Consider the following 23696-nt stretch of genomic DNA (forward strand, 5'->3'; position numbering starts at 1 on the left):
GGTTTGGACGTTGTCACTGGCTGTGTAAGTAGGTTAGGCTTGAGGAGAGATGATGCGTATCAAATGCAAAATGGATAAAATTAAACATTCATTGACAACAGAAAGTTGGGCTAAGCATCTGAAAATACTAAGCACTACCAAAATGCATGTCAGGCCCTGAGACGGAGACACAGCCAAGTGAGCCTCCTACCGCTTTTAGCTAAAACGGCTGGCAAGCTATTCCTTCAGGTCTTTCATATAGCAAAATTAGGGCTTCAGTTCCTGCCGACTGCTTTAACTGCTGTACCTGCGACTCTTGCAATTTGCCACAGCTGGGCTGCTCTCTGCATAATGGCAGCCTTCATCAGGCAGGGGCTGGGCACACAGCACACCACATCCCCTCGGGGTCAGGGAGGAGAGAAACACAGCCTTGTTCTCCCGTCAGGTAGGAGGGCATTTATGTCCACACGCTCCTCTTCAGAAGAAGCAAACAAATGAAAGCTTTTTTTCCTCTTACAGTAAGAGATACCCATCTGCCTTTCTAAACCTAGCCAGGACAAAGCAAAAAGAAACGCGGAGAAGACAGAGGAAAGAGACACTTCTCTCTGCTGGAGAGGGAGATGCAATGGCTTACAGCAAGTTAGAGAACAGCCAAGAAAAGAGACTAATTTTCTAAGCCGTATTCACACACTATTCAAATTTCATTCTCTCCTACGTTTATAGGACCTTGGAGTCACAGAGGAACTGTAACCTCAAATTGCATGTTTCCTGGGCATAATTGAGAGGAGAGAAAGCTGCTCTCCAGCCTCCGTACTGCAGCATTGCTCCTGCTCCCAAGCTGCTCATCACTTACGGACGCAAACTGCTCTGGCTAGGGGCAGCACTGCATTTTTGTTTGCTGCTGATCATTGTTGGGTTTGGGTGGGGTATTCCCCCCCGAGCCAGGAACATTATTTTTCTGTATCACCAGTATGCTAAATGTGGTTGCCCTGGAAAGATGCATTATACAAGCACAGCCGAATCCCTTCCTGCCACTATAGGAACATTCGTGCATCAGAAGCATGACATGGTTGTCACTACGCTTTGGGTTAAATATATATATATATATCATTTATGTAGACAATGCTTCATCACTCAAGGAAGAACAGCCTGCTTAACCACAAAAAAACAAATCTATTTTGAATGTGATCTGCAAGAGAGGATTTTTCTCTGCAGTTTTTTTTTTTTAACTGCGTGATTTAAGCTTACTTACAGTTAATCCGTTTTTCTAATTACATTGTTTCTCTCACTACAGATCAACAGTCGATTAATCAGACTATTCAATGAAGCAGTAAGGTGTCTGACCCATTACTTTCTGTATTTGTAATGAACTTCATCTCCTTCAGTGAAATAAAAATGCAATCCAATTCAAGCTATCTTTGGTATATCTGACTACCTACAGGGAGCCCATCAGGAGCTCATCCACGGGCAAGGCTACCACATTTATTCTCTGTCAGCACTTCACATGTCTGGCAGGTTACTACATTCCCTTGGTGTTTAAAAAAAAAAAAGAGAGGCATTTCAAAAGCCTTTTTTCAAAACATAAGCTGCATTTTCATGTGACAACTTCACAGTTCCTCAGGACAACCACATACATACAGCAGGGCTGTAATCCAGAACAGCAGCAGGCTCTCCCGTGAAGCTACAAGAGACCTGCATTAGTTGTGAGAAGAGCTGTTGTCACTTACAAGAGATGTAAGCACTTGTACTTCTTGTGCATCTCATCTGCCAAGTGACCAAACAAAATCTCAGCAAGCCAACACCCAGACGTTGGCTCGCCCTCCCAGGCACTTGCCAGCACACAATCCCATCCCACTCACACAGACGGAGGCAGGGTACGATATCCAGTCAGAGTAGTAGGGCTGCTGGGGATTTGGGAAGTTGTTTCCCAGCTTTAAAAGAAGATCAACTGACAAACTTTCTTCTAACTGTCCTTAAAGATTCCCAGAAGTGCAAACTCTATCACCTTCCCAGGTTGTTTTTATAGATGCGTTTTTTTTTTAAACACAGATGGGTAGTTTTCCCTAGGCTTTAACTTCCTAGCTTTTGCTGTTAGTCTTGTTCTTCACAGAAAGGCAAAACAGGTTTTTCCCATTCTCTTTACTGCAGGACTCCATAATAATAACAAAAAATCTTATATTTTCTTTATTCTCCTCTTCAGGCTGAACATCTCCTATACATACCTAGCAGAGTCACATTTTCAAGAGCTCCAGTCTCCTTCAGATTTTCTTCAAATGTTTGTTCTCTTCCCCAGCTGGCACAGCGTGCTAAGATGAGTCTTTGCCAAAGCTGAACAGAGTTTGGGAGAACTACTTTGTACCTCTGGCAGGCCTTAGCCCTGTTTATACTTTCAGGTTTTCTCTTTGTGTACCAATAGGATCTTGCTGACTCCTCATCAGCTTGTGATCTGCTATAACCCCAAGATCCCTGCCTATCTGCTATTTGTACAGCTGATTTCTGCTATTTACTGCTGGTAGCACAACACTCACCCACGCTGAACATTATCTGGCTTTTTGGATTTGTTTCTGTAACTCACCATCACTGAGTTCTACTCCTGGCTTCTGGTGTGCTCACAGTACAGCTTGAAATGGCTGCAGATTTAATAAGCACGCACTCCACTCCATCTCCCAGGTCACCACAGAAATATTGAGCAGGTTTACATGTGATTTGCCACGTTCAAAGATCAACAGGGAACAAGCTATGATCAACCCTTGACTCTTAGTACAACCCAACTAAATCACTTCTTCCAACTGTTATTGTAGGAATTGGGGTGTAGTAACCAATATCCTTTCATGCTTATGCTATCTAGCCACATAAAGCAATACAGAAATGGCATATTGGCGCAGTGCCTACAGAAAAAACACATACTATGTGAGGTGTAGAGTCACAAAAAAAAATCACATGGAATTCAGATTCCTTTTTCCCCAACAATGAAAGACATACAGAATAGGTTAATGATAACCCTAACTAAGCCTAAACTCTTAGGAACTTCAACATCCAACAGCTGAGGTTGTGAACACTGCAAGTGAAAAAGCCTACAATTGCAGTGAACTACCTCAATTCCATTTTTAGAGAAAACTAAATTAGTTAAAGTTGATCTTGGTTCTGGCTGACTTATTTCCCCAAGTACTAAAGGAGTACTAACTGCATACATTATTTAAAACAGAATTGAGATTCCCGCCCCCCAAAAGGGGACCAGGTGTACAAGGCACAAGCACACTTAAAAAGAAATAGCCTGGGCTATTCATTTATAAAAGCCATTTTATTCCACAGCTCTGTTTGTCCCAGGGCTCCCCACTAATCATCTGGCTAGCTGACTCACTGAATGTTGCCTTTAAACTTACATGGTGTCAATTAATGTATTATAGGAGCCATCGATTTGCCTTTAAAGTTCTAGTTTATGATCTCTGGTCCTCTGGGAAGTGAGTGGCTATCTACATTGTGACAGCTCACATCTTCAACAGCCTGCAGCAAAGGCTCCCTTTACACTCTATGAAAGAAGACTACGTAGGACAGGGAAAATGGTATATAAGTTCCAAATACCTGGGTTTCTAGTGAGGAGTTTGACTCTCCTAAAAGCAATTTGTTCATAGTCTTTGTTTAGAGAGGCCAAAGACTGCAACAGCAGAGACAGTACTGCTAAGGCATACATTGAAATGACAAAAGTATTTCCCTTTGCTATCTCAAGCATTTCATATTTTAAAATATTACATGATACAAGCATTCTGCAGATCAGCTCAACTCCTGCTGAACAGAACTTGTGTACTAAATCCACACTGGAGTTGGGACTGAGGCATCCAGCCCACTGAGGGCCCGTGGCTTCCCAGTCATTGCTCGGTCCTGGGAGGACCGCAGGTGTGGTCCCTCAGCCTCCCGTGCTACCCCAAGGACTCCCAACAGATACTAGGCTTCCCCATCACTTCAAGATTCACCTCTCAGTGCCAGTCTAGTTAACCAGGATGAAATAACACCTGAACACCACGGAATGGCTGTTGGGCAGTGGGAGCAATATGTATGCTAAAGCATGAAACAGTGAAATGGATCTTCTAAATAATGCTCTTCATTGCTCTTCTTCACTAAGCACCTGTCCGATTTTCACATCAGACTCCAACATGGCAGCAGCTGAATATTTCAAATGGCAAGTAGGTTTCAGTGACCTCCATCCAACTGTACAACTTCAGCTTCTTTAGCTGAGCTTGGCAGCATCATGCTGAAAGCACGACAGAGTCTTGTTTGGATTTTGTACAAAGTTTTGCATTTTAATCTTCTTACATTTTTAGTCACTTATTGTGTCTCTTAAGTCATTGCTCACACTCTCAGGTTTCTTCCAGAACCGTGAGTGTTCTCCGATTGGAGGCTCCTGAGAAAGTTTTAAAATACCACACTTATTAATTGGAAGATTAATATTTTCAGAAACTTAGTACTTAACTGAAAATTAAACAAATTTTAATCGAGCATCCAAAGGGATGCTGTGTGAAAGGGCGAGGCATCACTGCATTATCAGCACACCAGCTGAAGGAGCCTTACTGGACTGAACATTATTGAAGTCACTTGGTTATTTTTAAAACTCTTAGAAGATACAGAAAGGGTGGTTACCCTTTCCTCCTAAATCCCATCTGCTTTGAATTCTTACAGCTTCAAAATAAGCAACTAGTTCTAATTAATTTTAACGATCCTTGCTGAATTACTTTGCATCTAAACAAAATTACTTAATTCATTAGTAGTTTTGAATTTTACTGTTTCATCTTTGCTAATTTATAAATGTTTTTCATAAAGAGAAGGTACGGTTCATCTGGAAGGGTGATGTATAGCTGCATATACCTGCTGTGTCTAAGCACATTGTTGGGACAACACTGAATTAAAATGAACACACAGTGTAAACGCAGATCATTTAATACTGTTTTTGGAGAGTCTCCCAAATGAATGCAGATCTCAAAGCAAGAGGAGGGATACTGCAGTTAAGAGGACCGATCCACGTTCATGTAAACTGAGGGCAAGGAAGAAGAAAATCACCATTTAGCAAACTTGCACATCTTCCTCAGTTAACTTAATCATTTATCATCAAGGAAAGCCTGCACAGTAACATCTTTTGTAATGGTTTTGTTTTAAGATGCACTGTATTCAACGGCAGTCCTCTAAGGCACTGAAATAATATAAGAAAAAGAAAAAATGTGATTATGACCTCAGCCTTCACATGACCAATGCTTCCCTCAATGAATCAAGGGAGTAGCCTTGGCACTTTAAAGACTTCTATTTATATCGCTGATCTTAAAATGCTTATACACTGGTATGCTCTGAAGCTTAGCCCCATTGAAGTCAATACGGTAAACGTTAAACCTGAATATTCACATTGTAATCACTAACAACAGTCTCTCACTTGCCTGTGCAAACACTCAGTTCTGACAAGAATGTCCATCCAACCACAGTTCTTTAGAGATATATGAAACCCATGTTGAGAAAAGGCATATACCACAATCACAAATCAACATTTCTATTAGCTTCACACCGCTCCCTTTTTACTCTCAATACCCTCTTGCATTCACACTAAAAAAAGTCACAAGACATAACTCCATGAATTTGATGTCAAAATACCATAAAAAAATCAACCCTCCCCCCTCCCACTTTAAACAGGGTTAATTCTGAAATATCTGTGGTCTCTTGCTTTGCTTTTTTTTTTTCTTAGCATCTTCTTTTGTACTTGCAGAGTTTACAGCAATGACAACTGGCATTTAATAATTAGTTTCCCAGTTTCCACAAAAGCACTCTGATTTCGGAGAATATGACCTGTGGGTAGTTTGCAGACAGACACTTTAGCCTTACTGACACTTTCTGGGAAAGGAATGGCTCATTACAATGCAAATACAGTGGCTATTATAAATTAAAACAAAAACATCCTCATGGGGCTCTAAAAGACCCATTGCAACAGACATATTACAATAGTGCCCTAGGTATTAAAGGACTATATATGCTTTTTCTGGCCCTAAAATCTATAAGTTTCGAAGCATTACCAGCACTTATTTCCTACACACAGACAGCAAACTCATTCAGCTTTTAAAATCATTTGTTCTCCTGAAATCAGCTTCAGCATTTGATTCATATATACTAGAAAACAGTTATCCCTTCACTGGAAATACACACAAACCCCTAATATGGGTACACATCTCATTTCTCCAAATTTATTTGTATGCTGCAAAGGGAAATCACCTACATACTGGGTTAAGGCCATCAGAATAGTGGGGGAAGAGGTTATGTTTATTATATAAAGCATTCCTCTGCCTTCAAAATATGCCATATTATTCTATTAATAATATATTAACAACCCTTCTCCTCTCTCTCATGGAAGCTTCAGTCACTGATGACAAGTCAGGATGTGGCACAAGTTAGCAACCTATTTTCCATAATTTCAATTGACTATGCAAAGAATAGCGTAAGAGGAGGTGATCTTATTCAAAAAAAAGATTACTCTTTAGCATCTTGAAAGGGAAAAACACTTAATTGAACATGGTATCTGGATAACTATCTCCCCCACACCAACCCTGCTACATAGAAAGGATTTATTCTACCTCAGATCAACAAAAACTGTCAGTAGATGTAGACAGCTTTTTCAAATTGTTTGGGAAAAAAATTGATTATTTGTCTGCAACTCATTTGACAAAACCATTGCTGCTCATCTCCCGTGCATGTGCCAAGGCTATACAGACTTGACAAGACTTCTTGGACTTGATGCTCAAGCGTTAGAGATTACGGAATGAGTCCATTATTGGCCTACATTTTCTATTTTCCAGGGGACTATGAAGTAGCTTTGAAAAACAGATTTGCGGCCAGTAACCAGAAATCTGAAGAGTACAGAACTGTGTGCTGTATTCAATCAACTTAACTCACAAAGCGTGTGTTCATTCCATACCATTCTAACGCATTGCATATCAGTACTTGAGTTTCTTTTTTTCTTTTAAAAAAAGCTTCTAAAGCTTGAACCATGATCAATTTACTATTATTTCTCTGGTGACTTGCATTGCTCAATTATGACATTTCATTTCAACCTTACTCTCCTAACACCTTGCATTAATCCACCCAAATAACTACTGGAGACGTTTTTGAGATGATTGATTTTTCACATCTGAAAGACATTTGTTCTGGTATGCTAACAGTAATAAATGAGAGAGGGGCCTTCACGAGTACAGAAGGAAACCGAATGCCAAGATAAATGTTACATTTCAAAGTATAATGACTGAAAATAATCATATAAACATTCTGCTTCTTGTGAAGAGGCTTCTTATTTTCTTCCACAACATACGTATCTGTTTGTTTGTCATCAAGGATTTGAATGCCACATTATCAGCATTATTAGAAACACAAATTGACCTATTTGTCATACCAATAGCAGCTATAGCCAGAGGATCAAATATCCGAATTTGCCCTTGCACATCAGAGAAACCTCAAGAAAGCAAACTAATATTTCAAAAACTCAGCAGGGAATACTTGACAAATTAAGTCTCCAAAATAATTATGACATCCCAAAGGGAAAAGGTACTTCACTTGCAAATTACTCTGAGACTGTCACATATCTTTTAAAACACATTTTAAAAGGGCAGTCCTGTCATAGTTTAAAATATGTTTCCAGGATCTAAGGGCTCATGCTATGAAGAGCAGAAATAGATCCCCCACACAGGACATACTTGCCAGTAACATCAACATTCTTTACTCTGAAAGCCATCTACCTTCCCAGGAAGGATATTTTCCATGGGTTTTGTTTTAAATGCCATACTGTTGGTATTTATACTGACAACACTTAATAATACTGTGGACCCACAGCGTAGGTTTTAGAAACGCATGCATCAGTGCTTCAAAGTGCAATTCACACATCACAACAGCACGAGCAGCACCCACAGATGGGCTCACTGAGCAGAGCAGGAAAATAGTTGGTGTTCACAAAGGGAGGATAAGGGTACAGAAAGTACTGAAATAATGTGTGGAATTCCTAGAAATTGCTCCTACTTCAGGCAGTGCCAGAGCCACATAAGGAGCCACATTAAGCTTTCCCTCTCCCCAGCCCGCTGGTGCAGCTGTGGCACACCGTGTTTTGGGAGTTCTGTACAACTTCCAAGAGAACCATTAATTTCTCTGCAAGACAGGTCAAGCAGTGTTCTTATTTCTTCAAAATGAATTCAGAATAAAGAGTAGAAACGCAAAATACTTGAAAAACAAACAAAACAATCCAATAGACTTAACGTCTGTGTATACACATCCAACTACAAACTGTTTTCTCTTATTCAAGCCAGAAAGATCTGTTGTCTGAACCTGAATCAGAAGTCTGACATGTTAGCAAATTTTAAGTCAATCACTTCTCTAGCTTTATACTACTTTTTACTTCCATACAGAAAAGAAAAAGTCATTTGGCAATGCCAGAGGCACCTTCAAGTCCAAAAATAGTTAGATCTGAAAACATCTTTTTTCTACAAGTCAAGGAAGAAAATCTAAAGAAAAACCTTTGTAAATCCCACTGGCAAAATACTAAAAGCAACGAGTAGGCTAAAGTACATTAGTTGTTAGTAGGAATGCATGAACAGACAAAAGGTTGCAGTAGCTTTCATATGTTCTTCTATTAAAAGACTTTAAACTGTGTTGTGGTGCCAGCTTATAAAGAGCAGTGAAACTGAAATTCTGGAAGCCATAAAAATGAAGTATGTGAAGCAAGGAAAACATTAAAAAAAACTTGACAGATGCTGTAAACACAAAGAGATCTGATGACTGCCAGGAAAAAGAAAAAGCAATGTATGTAACTAAAAAAGCCGTACCGCTTGCTCCACATAATTCTTCTACACCTTGTTATGCTCAACTCTCTTCCCATTAATGAGTTTGGGTTTTCAGAGAAAACATCTTTCATAGAACCACCAAGCATCACCTTGATGTGAACACAATACCCACCAAAATCATCAGGCTTGTGGGCAGATTGCTTAGGTGTCACCATTATGTCCACACTTCACAAAGGCCTGGAGAGCTCATTATTGTGCTGAAGCTACATGGGAAGTCTTTGAGCAAACCAGAACAGACGCAGCCATACCCCAGCGTTCAGACTCAGCATCATGGAGCTCAAATGAGGAAGGCATGCCAAATGCCTGGGAGTACGTCCCTGGAGTTCGGACCAGGAAACCTACAGCTCCCCAGCCAGACCAAGGCTCAGGATGTTGTTTGGTTTTCAGAAGGGACAACCCGAGATGTTTCCACACAATAGAAGCCGTGGCACTGCCAGCAAAGCCAATTTTATACCTGCTAATTAAAAACCTAACTGCTCCAGTATGAACTTTGGAAAGCCTCCTCTACAATCACAGGTGTTTACCCAGAGAGGGTGCATTTAGAGCCATTACGGCCTCAATCAGAACAAACTCTGGCATTCACAGCTCAAAGCAAGGTTCTGGCGTTTCTTGTATGCAGGCCTAACTGCATTCATTCAAGCACCTATGGAAAAGCAGCATCTGATAACATCCGTGCAAGAAATGGCAGGTTAAACTGCTTTTTGTTACGCGTTGAAAGCTGCTTCTGCACACAGGCATTGCTTCATTTAAACAGACTTACGCATCTGAGGATGGCAAGACTGAGTCTGATCAGAACAGCAGTACTACCAGATAAGCTTTTTATTTTTTGGTCATTAAACACATACAGTCAGCAGCAAGGCACAGCCTGAGTGAGACATGAGATAAGCACTCCGATATGTGATTTTATTTCACATTTCTGAGACACAACAGCATCAAGCCCCAGGCAGGTCAGTTATCCTCTACTTTAACTTCAACTCTATAAACAAATGAAATAAGAAATAATACTCATACACTTCCTAGCCATTCTTCAAGAATGAATGTCTGATTTTTTTCCCTGTATGCCACATCTTCACAGCCATAAAATTGAGACAAAAGGGCCAGAACTTGCAACGCTGCAACTGCTACACCAATTCCAAGCTTATAAACTTCCCAATGCTACAATAAATACTGCTTTCTTTGTCATGATATGTGTTCTTACCAAACAGTTTAGTCAGCCTAGGGGGGAAAAAAAGATATCAGCGATGAACATCATCTATTTTGTTTGTGAAAGAGCTTGTTGCAGCCTCAGAGGGCTGCTCTTTACCATACACGTGCTTAATTCCCATCAGCATTAGTGAAGCTTAACTCAGACTTTATGGAGAAAAATGAAGGTTTTGTATTAGTCCAAGTAAATGGGTTGTTTTATCTCTTGGTCCCTCTTAATGCAAAGTAGCAGTTGCTTTTAAGCATGCTTTGTAGTTAGGCAAGTCTTTGCTGCTGCAGAGAAATGTAAATTTACGGGAGTAAAAAAAAAAATTGATTAGTGACACGGAAACCACTTAATTCTTGCTTCCCGTATGGGAGACTGTTAAGCAACAATTTAGCCCGTTTGTATTTCGTAAGGAAGATGCTGCAAGCCTTCAGCTGAGATGTTGGAAATTCTAAGTGATCGTCTTTTATTGTAGCCAGTCTGCAAAACTACAGTTTCCATGCAGCTCCACACAGTCCTAATCATCCAACTAAGATTTTAGAGCACAATGAGGTTATGCTAGGGAAAGCACACTATGATTCTAATTTAAAACAGCTACTAATTGTTGCTCTATATTTTTCAGTCATCTCAAGCCAGAGGAAATGATCTTTGAGTACAATCTATGCAAACCCAAACATGTAGCTAAGGACCTTAAAAAGCAGGCATATATGCAAGCCACATATATCTTTAGCTATAGCATTACACAGTTGTGTACAGCAACAATTACCAGGTCCCTGTTTTTATATAGTAGTAAATAGCATGTTGTACATGCACTCTAAACATCATCTCCATCTAACTTCTACTAATTCTGATGCAAACGCAATCCATGGTGATCAAATAAGGCTTAATTCAGATACACCTCTAAACACATTTTCCCCCACACATATACATGTGATAAACCTCACCAGCCATTTTGTTTCCTCATTGTTGCAATTTCATCCAAGCAAATGAAGTTGACTGACATTTTAGAACACAATGTAAAACTATAGTTCATAGATAATTTTACAACATGCTAATATAAAACTGTCTCTTCCTGACCATATTGATGTAAATTCATCATTTTCCTACAAAAAGCTCAGTATTTAAAACCAAGTACAATAGCAAAATATTGAATTGACACTTATGATAGAACGCATTTGATTAAGACTTAAAGTAGTCTGTATATTACCAGTGAATAATGCATTATAAGATAAAGCTAGACATAAAGCAAATAGAGTGTCAAAGCTAATTCTAATGTGCATTTTTCAGCCATATTACTTATTTTATTACTGCACTTTAAAATGCACACTGAAATTCAATAGCTTTTTTTTTTATTATTTGTTTTTAAGCAAGTAACACAATAAATCCCTTGAAGAAATTTACCTGATTTAGTCACACGGCTAAATCAAAATCAGGGTAAGCTGTCCAGGAAACTAGTTAGTTCCTCGTCTTTCTTCATACTCTAAAAAGCATGGTTTAGGAATCCAACACTTCCAGAAAAACTTTCAGAAATAAAGGGCTGTTTTCTCCTCTTTGCATGAGGAAAGAGGAAATACCAAGAAAAAAAACACAAGCAGTGATTAAATATTTCAGCTGAAAGTTTTGTTTTGTTGTGTTTTGTTTTTTTTAATAAGATATTTTCTTCATATTCTGCATGAGCCTTCCCAAACACGCAAACCATGAACTAATTGTCTCTCTAAGTGATATTGCACACACCGGATGTCTAAGCACAGAAGCATACACTTGAGGCTTATGTAAATGTATCTTTTTCCATACTGGTAGCTGGCTGGCCTTAACTGAACCACAACATCAAGTTCAAAAAGTACCTTTCCAATACCTGAAGTTTAAAGATCATTGCAAAGGCAAATATTTGTATGTAAAGCCCGCAGCAGACTGCTTGGAAAACACATCTCTATGTCAGAGTTGGAAGCTCCAGAAGTGAGGTGCCCAGAACAACCGTCTCCCCAGTTCCCAGCTCAAGTTCTCACCAAAACTTTAAGCCAAAGCTTACAATAACATTTGGAAAAATAACGGCCACATTGCTCCTTTTAGTCTCTGCGGATCAGGATGAGATAAATGTACCTGAGAAGGAACTTGCCCTTTGAACAAGTATCAGAAAAAAAAAATAATCAAGATGAGCACAAGGTTTCAATTGCTTTCCAGTGTTTTCACTCTGGAAATTTTCTCCCTTGGTTTCCCAGCCCCCTCCCAATTGTTTTCCATCAGTGCAATTCCATCCCTGCTTTTCATCTTCCTTTTGATTTGGCAAGTGAACAAATGTACCCTCCCCCTCCCACAGGGACCGATAACTGCAAGCCCTCCCTTTGCCTACATGCTAAAGCCTATCTTCCACCCAGCATTTATCTTCCGTGCTATGGAGATACCGTCACCATATACACTGTCATCCTCCTGGAGCCACAGATGAGAAACAGGAGACATGAACAGCAATTTTAAAAAAACTTAGAATTTTAAGAAGTCCCAAAGTCAGGAAATTTCAGAATAAGCCACAAGGTCTATTTATATTTTCACTGAGCTGGCAGTGACTCTCTTCACTTATTTTAAAGCTTAAATAATTGAGTTTAATATTATGTTGGAAGCTTTGACGTACAGCAGTATGTAACTTCTATAAGTCTTACTTATAACTGAGTTTTGTAAGCACTGCAAATATTAAGGATTAGTTTAATAGGTTACGTTGTTGCACAGAAAGTTAACTGCCTTTTTGTAAGAATAAATCTCAAGAAAATAAAGGCAGATTATTGGAAAACAATCATCAGGGTCTCTGCTTCAATGTTTCCACTTGTTTTTTAAATCACTGTGCAATGCAGTTGTATACACACAGCAGATCACTGTTGCTGAAGTCCCTAGAGCAACTACCTTCAGCATGGTTCAGGGTTCGTGTGCTTTCTGAATTTGGGGCTTTTTCTCCCCTTTCCCCCTGCGAATCCCCCAACTCCAGTGCCCCATGTAGTAAGGACCTGGTCCTTACATTCTTGGTCTTTCCTGGAAAAAGCAAACACTGCGTCTCCTATCTACAGCAGCACCAGTTAGCAGAAAAATAGAAGCCATATAAATAGAAAACATTAGAGACTAAGCTTCCAGTGAGCTAGTTCTTGATCCAGGCAAGCACAGCTGCTTCTCGTGCCCGAGCTCTGTGCATGCCACAGACTGTAGATTGGCACTTGATTTCACAAAACTACACAGAAAGTGCTAGTGCAATGTTTCTTCACACAGAGTGCTCAAAGTGAATCTACTAGAGATAAGCAGTAAGAGCAGACTTCAGGTGTGACTTGGGAACTGCATGCAATGACCACCAGTCCCGGCCGAACAGCAGAGGAATATCCTTGTTCAGCATCAGCTGCTCCACACCCACTCCAGGGAAGATTCACTTGCGGCTGGTTTGCAGGGACCGCTGAGCACTACATGCACTCCGAGCCAAGCAAGTGATTGGGCCACATCCTGGGAAGTCCTGCTGGAGTGGATACCTTCTGATTTTAATGGCAATTTACAGACTGAAAGCCAGACAGAAAAAGCTTTTCTTTTTTCCTTCCAAGAAAGCTCCTACAAAACTCAAGTCTCTCTCTGAAGAGAGAATAGGATATCCAAGAACTGCATAAGAAGCTTCAGGGGTAAACTAAATTCAGTTGCTACAGATTAAGCCTACTTGAACTATTTCCTCTTGCCAACTACACTTGAAACACAGAAACGTGTCTTGTTTTGAGCATTGAACCCACCAAGGAAGCAGTGCCCCGGGTACCAGCCTGGGAGAGCAGCAGGACGCAGGCTCAGCCTTCCACCCCACGCACAACCCTCTGCGCTGCCTCAGTCCAAGCTACCAGCTCCTCTGAGTCTGAACATCTCAAAAGGCAAAAATTAGAGCTCAAAATCCTGACCCTACCCCCCCACTAAGTTTTAGTAATTACCCCTAAAAAAAATCATGATCCAGTAAGAAAGAACAGCTGTTTAAATATCTCAACTTTAAGAACAATACATCCAAGAAGCTTTTTAGCAGCATCCTAGCCCTGCAGCCTCTAGGATTTACATTCTAAAAACGTTCTTTCCAATAGGGAAAAAGAGAAACTTTCTGCTGGTAGAACACAGGGCTCTGAGTAACTAGTATAAAAAGAGTCTGAAGGAAAAAAAACAGTGCAAGGGAGAGGGACACATGGCCTGCTTGTCTGGTCAGTTTGATGGGGTTTTTATTTGTAGCCATGAGCTCACTGCTTGCACCAAGTGATGAGTGCTCTCCTTGCTTGCTCTCCGAGTCAAGCTGACATAGCAGGGAAAGAAAAGGCTCTTAGGCCAGGGCTGGCAGCAAACCAGCCCTGCCAGAGCACTCCCAGCCAGCTCAGAGCTCAGGCAGAGCTGTTGAAGCAGGCTCTCAGATGTCCACGAAGGCAGACCCGCAGCTAGAGGGACCTCACCCCACCCTGTCCCAGTGGCAGCACTCGAAGAAGCTGCAGAAAGCATCAGTGGCCCAATTCCATGCGCAGCATAACTGAGCACAGCTCAACCCAGAATAATCCACACAAATTTAATTCCCATTACATCCACAGTTGCCAAGGTACTCATTGAAATATTCTTCCTAATATGCTAGGCAACAGAAACAGTTCAAAGTTGTTCACCTTCTGCTTCCAGTCCCAGATTTATTACAGGTGCACAAGAATTTTGTAACTGGAAGATAACTTACTAGAGGAGAAAACAGGAGACAGCCAGGAAAAGGCTACCCAATGAGAAAACATGGCACATGGGAGCCAAGGCAAACACTCCTAAGTGCTTACAGCAGTGCTTTGTTTACACAGTAGACAGGACACTGGCAGCATTTGTTATAACTACTTTTAAAGCTTTATTATTTACTCAGATAATCCTGGCCCATCTGAAGACTAGAAAGCAAGTTCAAAAGTCAACTCACTGGAAGAAGATTCATTTGCTTCATTGCAAACTGGTCTTTTCAAACCGCCTGTTTAATCAGTGCTTTACTATGATACAGCAGAAATTACAACAGGCTTACAAATCACAGACCGCAGTACCTGCAGTTTAAAAATGAATTTCAGGATATTTTCTCATGAACCTATCCCATGAAATAACCATTAATGCACATTTTAAGTAGCTCTCTTGGTCAAAGCATGAAAAATAAAAATCACCAGAGGATCATAGAAATATGGAGCTGAAATAAGTACGTAGTCCTGAGCCTTCTACAAAAGCACATTTCCGTAACTTTTATAGAAATCCATTTGCATATTTACAAAGCTGTTCATGATAGATCAATATATACAAGTTCTTCTAGGAAGGAAATTCCACATAAACAAGCTTCAACCTTAGAAACTATTCTTACATGCAAGGAAAACCAGCTTTGCTTCAAAATCAACTAATTGCTTCTTGGACTCATACATCCTTCAAAATGAAATCCGTTCCTACAATTCTTTCTCCAAAGCCATGCGTTTTCATTTCTTCTTTGCAATAAGCAGCACGATTCCGATCAAGTAGCCTCAGAATCACCTAAACAAAACAGCCCCCACCCATTTCCACACAATAATCCTAAAGCTATGCTCCCTTGAACACTTCTTTGCATTATATTGCTGTCTCAGTGGTGGTCAGCAAAACATTGTTCTAAATTTTAAAAATATTGTTCATGTTGGTAGGCTTCACGTATCAGTTTCCTGACTCTAGGAAGTCACAGTGACTTCATACTAGAGTCAAGAGAGATAACTGGACATTTCTATGCTTTGGATCCCCATTGCTTTTGCCCTCATACCAGCTGCTATTCAGTTCAACAGCTCAGCCAAAATTACTTAATAAAATTTGGTTTTGCATTTGCAACAAATTCACAAGGGAGATCTTATTTTGCTCCTAAGTCTCTCCTCAGCCATATTTTTGGGGTCTCAAAGGAACTAGCTTTGACATTTTCTGAGTTTTAACTTTACATGTAGTTCTTCATATAAAGCAGTCTGAACATAGCCTATTACTTGCCGGACAAGATAAATACTAATCAATAGCTAACTCCTTCCATCTAGCAGTTTTATTCCCAAGAGTCAACCTTGTAACTTGCCACTACCGTACGAGAAGACTAACACCCATCATCACTTATCTGTCTCGCCTTAGAAAGCCAAGGAAGAAAAGTTATCCTAGGAGAAATATATATACATTTGAACTCCACAAAAAGAGATTGTACTGTTTGGTCTACTTAAGATCTCGAGTGCTTTCTAATATCTTTCCAATCTGTCTGCTTGTCAAAGCAACCTAAGAAATATATAGTATTTCCCCTCCAACCTTACACAACTATGGAAAAACTAGAACTGGCACTTCCAGCCTCACCCACTTACATCACACAAAAAAAGTACTTTTTCAAATATGGATCATTTATCTCTCTAGCCAAAAACTACAGTGCTATCCTGGACATGCACACTGCAGAACTCCTTCGGCTCCCACCGGCTTAACATGGAGCTGCACGGTGTGTGGGGTCCCCCCTGTTTCTTCAAGAGACATCTGGAAAGGAAGTAAAGCTTACCATTGATATAAAGGCATGTAGGATAACTTAGGCTTAGAATTTTATAACTTCACTAGTACAACAAGATAAACAAAGCATTTAATTAACCCCATTCCTAACAATTTCTCCTGAGTTGTCAGGAACAATCAGCAAATGACAAGGTCTACATCATTAGTCTTTCTTACGACTGTTTTCAAAACAACTAAATTGTGATCACCAAAGGCTTAAACCACTGCTGGTCTTATTGATTATCGCTGTGCAAAGACATTTTTCTTTCCTGTGTTCTCTCTCCAGCTTTGCACACAAAGATAATTAAGCAGCAAGATGGAGCACTGCTGATAATGCACGTCCCCAGCTGGGCACGAGGTGCCCGGGCAAAGCCAGGAGCCTTTAGTATGTGCACGAGTATGGTAACCATCCCCAGCCTCCATGCAGACCACATCGAGCTGTTGTCAATAGTAAGGAACATGCCGGTACTCCTATGTCAAGGAAAACCAGCAACATGACCGCTGCTGGAAACAGCATCCTACATTTTCAAAGTGTGTTACAAGCATCGATTTGTCAGGACCTTGATTTATTATGTTTTACAAAAATTGTTTGAATCTGTAATTAAAGAATTGGGATTAAATACTCTTGGAGCTTGCATTTTTCTTCCTGAAACACAATTTTCGCCTAGACACAGCCACATTCCTCCTCTGTTGACAGTTTAAAAAAAGTTGAGTAACCAAGCAGCAATGTCAGTGGGATATTCCTTATGTACAAGAAAATTAAAATAAAACAATCTCAGTGAAACAAAACCATGCTTTCCATGGTCTGAGAGGACAAGGAGTCCTAAGAAAAAGGAACAGCTCTTTGTAGGAAACATTTTTGTGTTTTCCTTCTTGTGTGTTCATGATGAGCTGTGGCCACCTTCACCCAACCTATTTTCGGTTTCCCTTTGCAGACTCCTCTGGGAGCAGCTTAACACTGCTGCAAGCCCACGGTATGGGAACAGAGAAGCTGCCTCAGTGGTAGCCTCATGTTCAGGAGCAGCTCCAGGCTCACCCACAGGTATTTCTCCTCAAAGTCAAGCAACTGTTTTCCATAGCCGGAGTTAATTAGGAGGAATGCCAGCAAGATGACCAAGAAGGGCTCTTGTCCAAACTTCACATTATACAAGCCATTAATAGGTTTCATATACCATGTGAACTGGATAAAAAATACAATTCTTTAAACAATTCCATTTGTCTTTACAAAGCAGACCCAGAACAGATGGAAAGTCTCTCATCCAATTCAACGTATGTTGGATCAGGACCTTAACAGTTCGCAGATCCGCTACGGGGGCATTTCTGAAGCGCACATCAAATAACTGTGTGACATCCGTATCTATATATTTTACCTAGCAGTTTATCTAAAATGTATTTCTGTTGGCAGTGCTAATTTTCTTTTAGTACCTGTGTGTGCATAAGCTAACAAAAGCGTATATAACTTACCAAAATTATTCTCTCGTACATTTAACAAGCAGGTAATGTTGCTGAACAGGGAATTAACGTGACTAAGTGTAAAACCAAGGGAAAAACACGAACAACAGCTACTCAAGCCTGATCCATAATTTCACAACCTCTGAAAATAAACAGATCAGTACAATTCCCACTCTGTTTTATTCAAATTTCACACTAGCTTTAAAAAGTTAATAGCACAGTTGTGTGCAGAAGTGCTCTCCAGTATGGCATGACACCAGAAAAATTCTGGCTCTTTCAGATCACTGTAAACATCATTAAAATCGCAGCTTCCTTTAATATATTTCATAAAGCAATATGCAAATTTCACACATGATACTATTGCTGGAAGTTTCATACAAGGTATTCATCCGTAAAAGCATTTGACTTCAAGTTGCTATACTTAACAGGTAATGTCATCATACGGAATTAAAAATTAACCAAACGTGCATTTTACAAAACTTGCTCATCTATAAAATATGTCAAAATACTAAAAATCTAATGCATCTTGGCAGCAAGCAAGAAGGAGGGAAAGTGGAAAGCAAGTCAGTGTGGAAGGAAACTGAATTCTCTTAGGTAATAAAACAAACACTCAGGGATTGGAGCTATTCACTCAGACTGCTTTCTGCCATACAATCGACATTCTTGAAATCCTCTTCAATCCCTACATCTGGACTAGTTAACAAAACCCAAAAACACAGGAAAATGCAAGGGAAGAAAACTCAGAAGAGATTCCAATCTTAGGTTTTGACTCAAATGTGTACAGAAATTCATGGAGCCCACTGGATACTGTTAGTGACAAAAGAAGTTGCTCTACAACTTGAGCCATATTCCATTTAGAAGTACTGACGGCATTTGTCAGAACCCTTAATGAATTTTGGTTATTTTACTCCTGAAATAGCATCTTCCAAGAAAACAAAACACCATCTACCTTTTCACAATTATTAGCTTTCAAAACTCTCTCTCGTGGAAGCTGTAAAGCAATGGACTAATTCCGTGCCACAGGGACATCGGGAGGCCTCGGCCACGTGCAGTCCATGTTGCCTTGCCACACTGCCCATCGGTAACACAGGTGTGCTGTACACCTCAATTAACACACCTGCCCACAGAAGTGCAGCTAAGAGGAAAAAGGGAGAGGCAGCGGAGAGAACGGATAAAATTCATTTGTTGTCTGTCAATAAGCCTATAAACCCAGCAGCCTTGTTAGTGTGCCTGTTTAAGTGTACATTTGGAAGCAATAGAGCTGCTATCACCTGCTTTTAATTTTTTCCTTATGCAAGCAACTGAAATAAGTCTTCTTCATAACCACAGAATATAAAGATGTTACAAATAAATTTTATTAACTCCATTTCATTTCCTACGATATAAAGCAGAAAGAAATGAGAAAAAAACGCTCAAAAGATTTAAAAAAAATAATCAACAACTTGAGGCTCCTTACTTCAAGGTTAATGTGAATGAAATTTACTCAAGCTGAACATCACACCAATTACAAAAGCAAAAAACTGTACGCTCTGCTTTCTAACAGTAGAGGTAGACACGCCATTTCCAGAACACTCATTATTTATAGATTTAAGATGCTCCAGGGACTGATTAAGGCTACAGAAGTTCTATCAATACCATTAAGCTCACTAAAATGCAGTTCTCCCCTCTCAAACCATTTATAGCTTTTAAAAATGAGGATACAACTACAAATGTTTTAAAATATTATATAATGTCATGGTTGCTGTTTTTTCCCCAAACTATAATAAGGTAAATTTTTAAAAGTAATCAACTACCACAAACACAAAGTGACCTAACCTACATAATAGAAAAAAAATACAGCAACACAGAAGCAAGCCACGCACAAGTTCTGGGTGGTGCTGGTCCTTTATTTTAGTTATTAGGCCAGAAACAGAGAAGAGTATCACATTGAACTGTGTCTTAAAACAGCATGTCCAGAAAGGCTGTGCTCTTTGAGAATGTTCCTCAGACCATGTTTGCTTTGTGTGTCCTGCCCTCCTTTTTTATTATTATTAATATTTTTTAAATTACTCCATCCTACATCAGTGGATTAATACCTGATTTGACTACTACAAGGTTAGCCTACAAAGAGGAGCTTCAGATTAGAAAAGCTGCTATCAAAACTATGCACTCATGCAAGCTGGAGTTAATCTTCACATGCAAAAAGTTTGCCTTGTTCCTTCACAATGAAAAAAGTTAAAACACACATGAGTTTCCCCTTCCAAAGAACATCCACAATCCAGCAGAGGACCATGATCTTTTTGGTGGTAGTCAAGTATTTGACTTCATAGAAAAACACTTACTTAGCAATGACACTCATGACAAGTCAGTGTATCATCCCAATAAGCTTTCCAGTAAGTAGGGGTATTGAGAAATTTGGAAAAAAAAACTGTTTGCTAGGAACAATTTTATTTGTTCAAGAGCAATTTTGTTCCTTTTTTTAAACAGTAGAGAAAGTAATCTACATGCCTGTGAACAAAGCTTCCTTCATAAAAAGAAGCCTAGTCTTTTTACATTGAAGATGCCTCTCCGGAAGAGCCTAGAGACCTATAATCACACAGATTCAAGAGTGACTTTTTTTTATATTAAGCAGATGATACTATTAGGATTGCCAGATTTGGACTGGCTCCTTCAGACATCGCTCCAGCACACCCATGAACAGCAGACAGCCCTGCTAGGACTCTACTTCCTAGGTGCTAGACAGGCACAATCCATGCATTGGTTGGTAAATTACCTCCTACTAAAACCAAACTAACTGAAAACCATGGATTATTCTGCTTGTACTCACAAGCAGAAATTGAGTCAAAGCAAGCTTCACACCTCACAAAACTTAAAGCTCCATGCATACCAAGCAATCAGCTAGCTCAAGTCTCTAAACAGAGTCCAAACATTGCACTGCAATCAGTGCAAAATAATGACATCAGGAAAGCACAACATTATTTTCATTAAGCCCGAAAATATACTCAATGAGAGCTTATTCTGACCTGACAAAAGGACTGCAGTAATTTCAGTAGTGATATTTACCATTATTAGGCACAGGTAATTTTCTTCCTTCTTTTCTTCATTATTTAGAACATCATTTCACTGTTACTTTTCCAAACAATGTCATTTTAATCTTTGTGGCATGCATATGAGAAAATTGTGTAGGTGCAGTAAGACCAACTATACCAACGCTCTGTCCTAATACCCATTCCAAGCCAACATCTATGGATGCATAGAGGGAAGAACAAAAGGGAGAATTCAGTAAAGAAAATTAAAATATTTTATGCCAACAGAATGGTGTGCAGAATTCCAGTTCAAGTAAATTGTGTCTACTCAGAGAACACAGAAGCCATCTCAGATGAGCTGCTTCCAATTATCCATAGGAAAAAATAAAATAGGGTTACCTTTTAGCTGCTGATATTACTACTATCTTCTTGGGAATGTTTAGCTACTTTAGTGAAATCAGATGTCTTCCTGGATCCCAAATCACTTTAAAGACATACAGATGGTCTAAACGTTTGCTTTTCTTTTCATCTTATTGTCCACTAAGACACATCAGCCCTGTGCTGGCCAGACCATTATTAATGATACCAAGAACTTAATTCCCCCGCATTCAGATAGTCTGTCTTGGCTTTTTTTTTTTTTTTTGAAGTCAGAGGCTTTACATAATAATTTGCTAAATGATTTGTCCACAAATAACAGACAGGTGAGCAGCAGAGAGGAAGTAGTCATCTAAACAGCAGTACATGTGAACAGCACTGTAATGACCTGTAGTTAAAAAAAACTACAGAAAAATGTCGTATATCAACAGTTCCCTACCTTTCTTCAGACTGTCAGCTTTCCATCATGTAAAGAGTGATAGAAGTCGGGAAACTTCTTTTTTAAATTAAATTTCTTGTCCATTTTATTTAAGTATATTGACTTAGATACAGGACACGTACTCATTTTCTTAGACTTCTGCACTCTACTGATTAGAAGATGGCTTGCAGCACATCAGAACGGCCATCCCCATTAGGAATTAAAAAAGTTGGTCCATTAACTACTTGCATGAACAACCGAAGATTTCCTAAAAAGCACAGAAAATAAATAGACATGAATATGTACATTCTGAGCAGTACAGTGCTACAAGACATTACAAACGTGGCAGCTGTTATTTTTAAACTCCCCACAACTTTCCCCACCAAGGGAGAAAGATTCTTCTTCCACAAGAGATTGTCATTAGCTAGTAAAAAAAAAAAACTACTGCAAAATGCTGATGTAGTCAAATGAATTATACAATAATTATTTTCTTATTAAGAAACAAATGCATTCCTCGCTTTGGCCGTCTCCCAGAAATATTAATTAACGTAGATACTACATTTTATTTGCATTAGGAAAACCAGAGAGGCAGCTAGGCCTTGCAGAGATTTTAAGAGCTGCTCAGGCTGGATGCACAGATGAGTTAACTGCTTCTAGATATTCTCCTGTTCTTCACATCCATATCTGCTGACTAACATGAAGCAACCCATTAGTCATCCAACAGCTAGTCCAAGCCACACGCTAAATGAATACACATTGCGCATTTACATGTGGTTACCTTAATTTAATATATCAGTGGCTACACTTCTGCATTTTTTAACAGTGAAAACGTCGCTTTTACATTTTTAACTTGCCAGAATCATTCAGCTCTCATAACTTACGTATAATCAAGGCAGCCATTCTTTCATGGCAATAAAACAGCAAAAGCGCAGCCAATGGTGCATACCTAAAAAAGCGGGGCCTACAGTTCCATGTGTCCTGCATCTATTTAAAACCTGGGTGCCCGAACCAGGCACAGGCTCCCAGCCATTACACTTCAAAACCTAAATTCTTCTGAATTCCCATGGTCTTCAGAGAAGGGGCAAGGAAATGATTCTTGCACCTTCATCTCTAAGATGCTCCTTGCTTACCATATACAATTAAAACAAACAATTATGTGCAGCTGACAACTGATTTTCCCAAGACAGTACGCTAAATTTTGCAATAAATTGGATTTAACATTCTCTTATCATACGTAAGACAAACACAGACTAAAAAAATTAGAGATTGTTTTCACATTCTAAAAGTAACCCATTCCATTATTCACACATCTTGTGAAATCAGGGAGCTTTGACAAAGACATGATAGTATCCTGAACATATTATACATGCTTGCTAAATATTTCCATCCCTTCAAATTTTTAGAAGAACGTAGAATGTAATTAGTTTGACAGTTTGAGTTGTACATTACTGCATCTGAATTACTGCTACCATGAGCAGACTAAAAATAGATGAAAACAAATAGTTAAAAGCCCAATTTGGGAAAACATCCATATTCAGGCACTAGTCTTCAGCAACGGTTTCCTTAAGAGATTCCTGTAGACTGTGAACACTGGTGTTGCTGAGATTAATCAGGGTGTTTTTTTCCCCCCAGAGAGGATTCCACCATTTTTTCCTTTGTCAGGATGTCAGAAGTTAGAGGTGATTGCAGCTCAGCATCCTTCTCCTGAGAAGGTAACAAGGTGCAACAAAAAACTGAATTAGTCTAAAGCGATGCTCTTGTGCTCTTACTCTTCTGCCGTTTTATTGAAGACAGCTGTATTTTACAATATACAAATTCCTTGTTTCCACTGTTTTAGGATAACAAGTGTCTAAGCTTTAAAGGGTTTTTAGTTCTATTTTGTTATCTTTAAGACAACCAAACGTGTGGCTGAAACC

The 23696-nt window shown here is 39.5% G+C and overlaps 1 protein-coding gene and 1 long non-coding RNA gene across 12 annotated transcripts in view; both read right to left on the minus strand.

The window, feature by feature from the left end:
* MACROD2 (mono-ADP ribosylhydrolase 2) overlaps positions 1 to 23696 on the minus strand; it is an 861442-nt gene that overhangs the window by 415123 nt on the left and 422623 nt on the right. The window lies entirely within an intron of this gene.
* Positions 418 to 23696, minus strand: part of LOC308193007 — a 46199-nt gene continuing 22920 nt past the window's right edge. For both annotated transcript variants that reach the window (XR_013949290.1, XR_013949291.1), the window contains exons 3-4: positions 21802 to 23484; positions 418 to 4378 (exon numbers count right to left, since the gene is read on the minus strand). This is a non-coding gene — a long non-coding RNA (uncharacterized lncRNA). The remainder of the gene's footprint in view (positions 4379 to 21801; positions 23485 to 23696) is intronic.

This window comes from Anser brachyrhynchus, assembly GCF_964034855.1.
Source record: "Anser brachyrhynchus genome assembly, chromosome: 3".
In the NCBI taxonomy this organism is placed as follows: Eukaryota; Metazoa; Chordata; class Aves; order Anseriformes; family Anatidae; genus Anser; species Anser brachyrhynchus.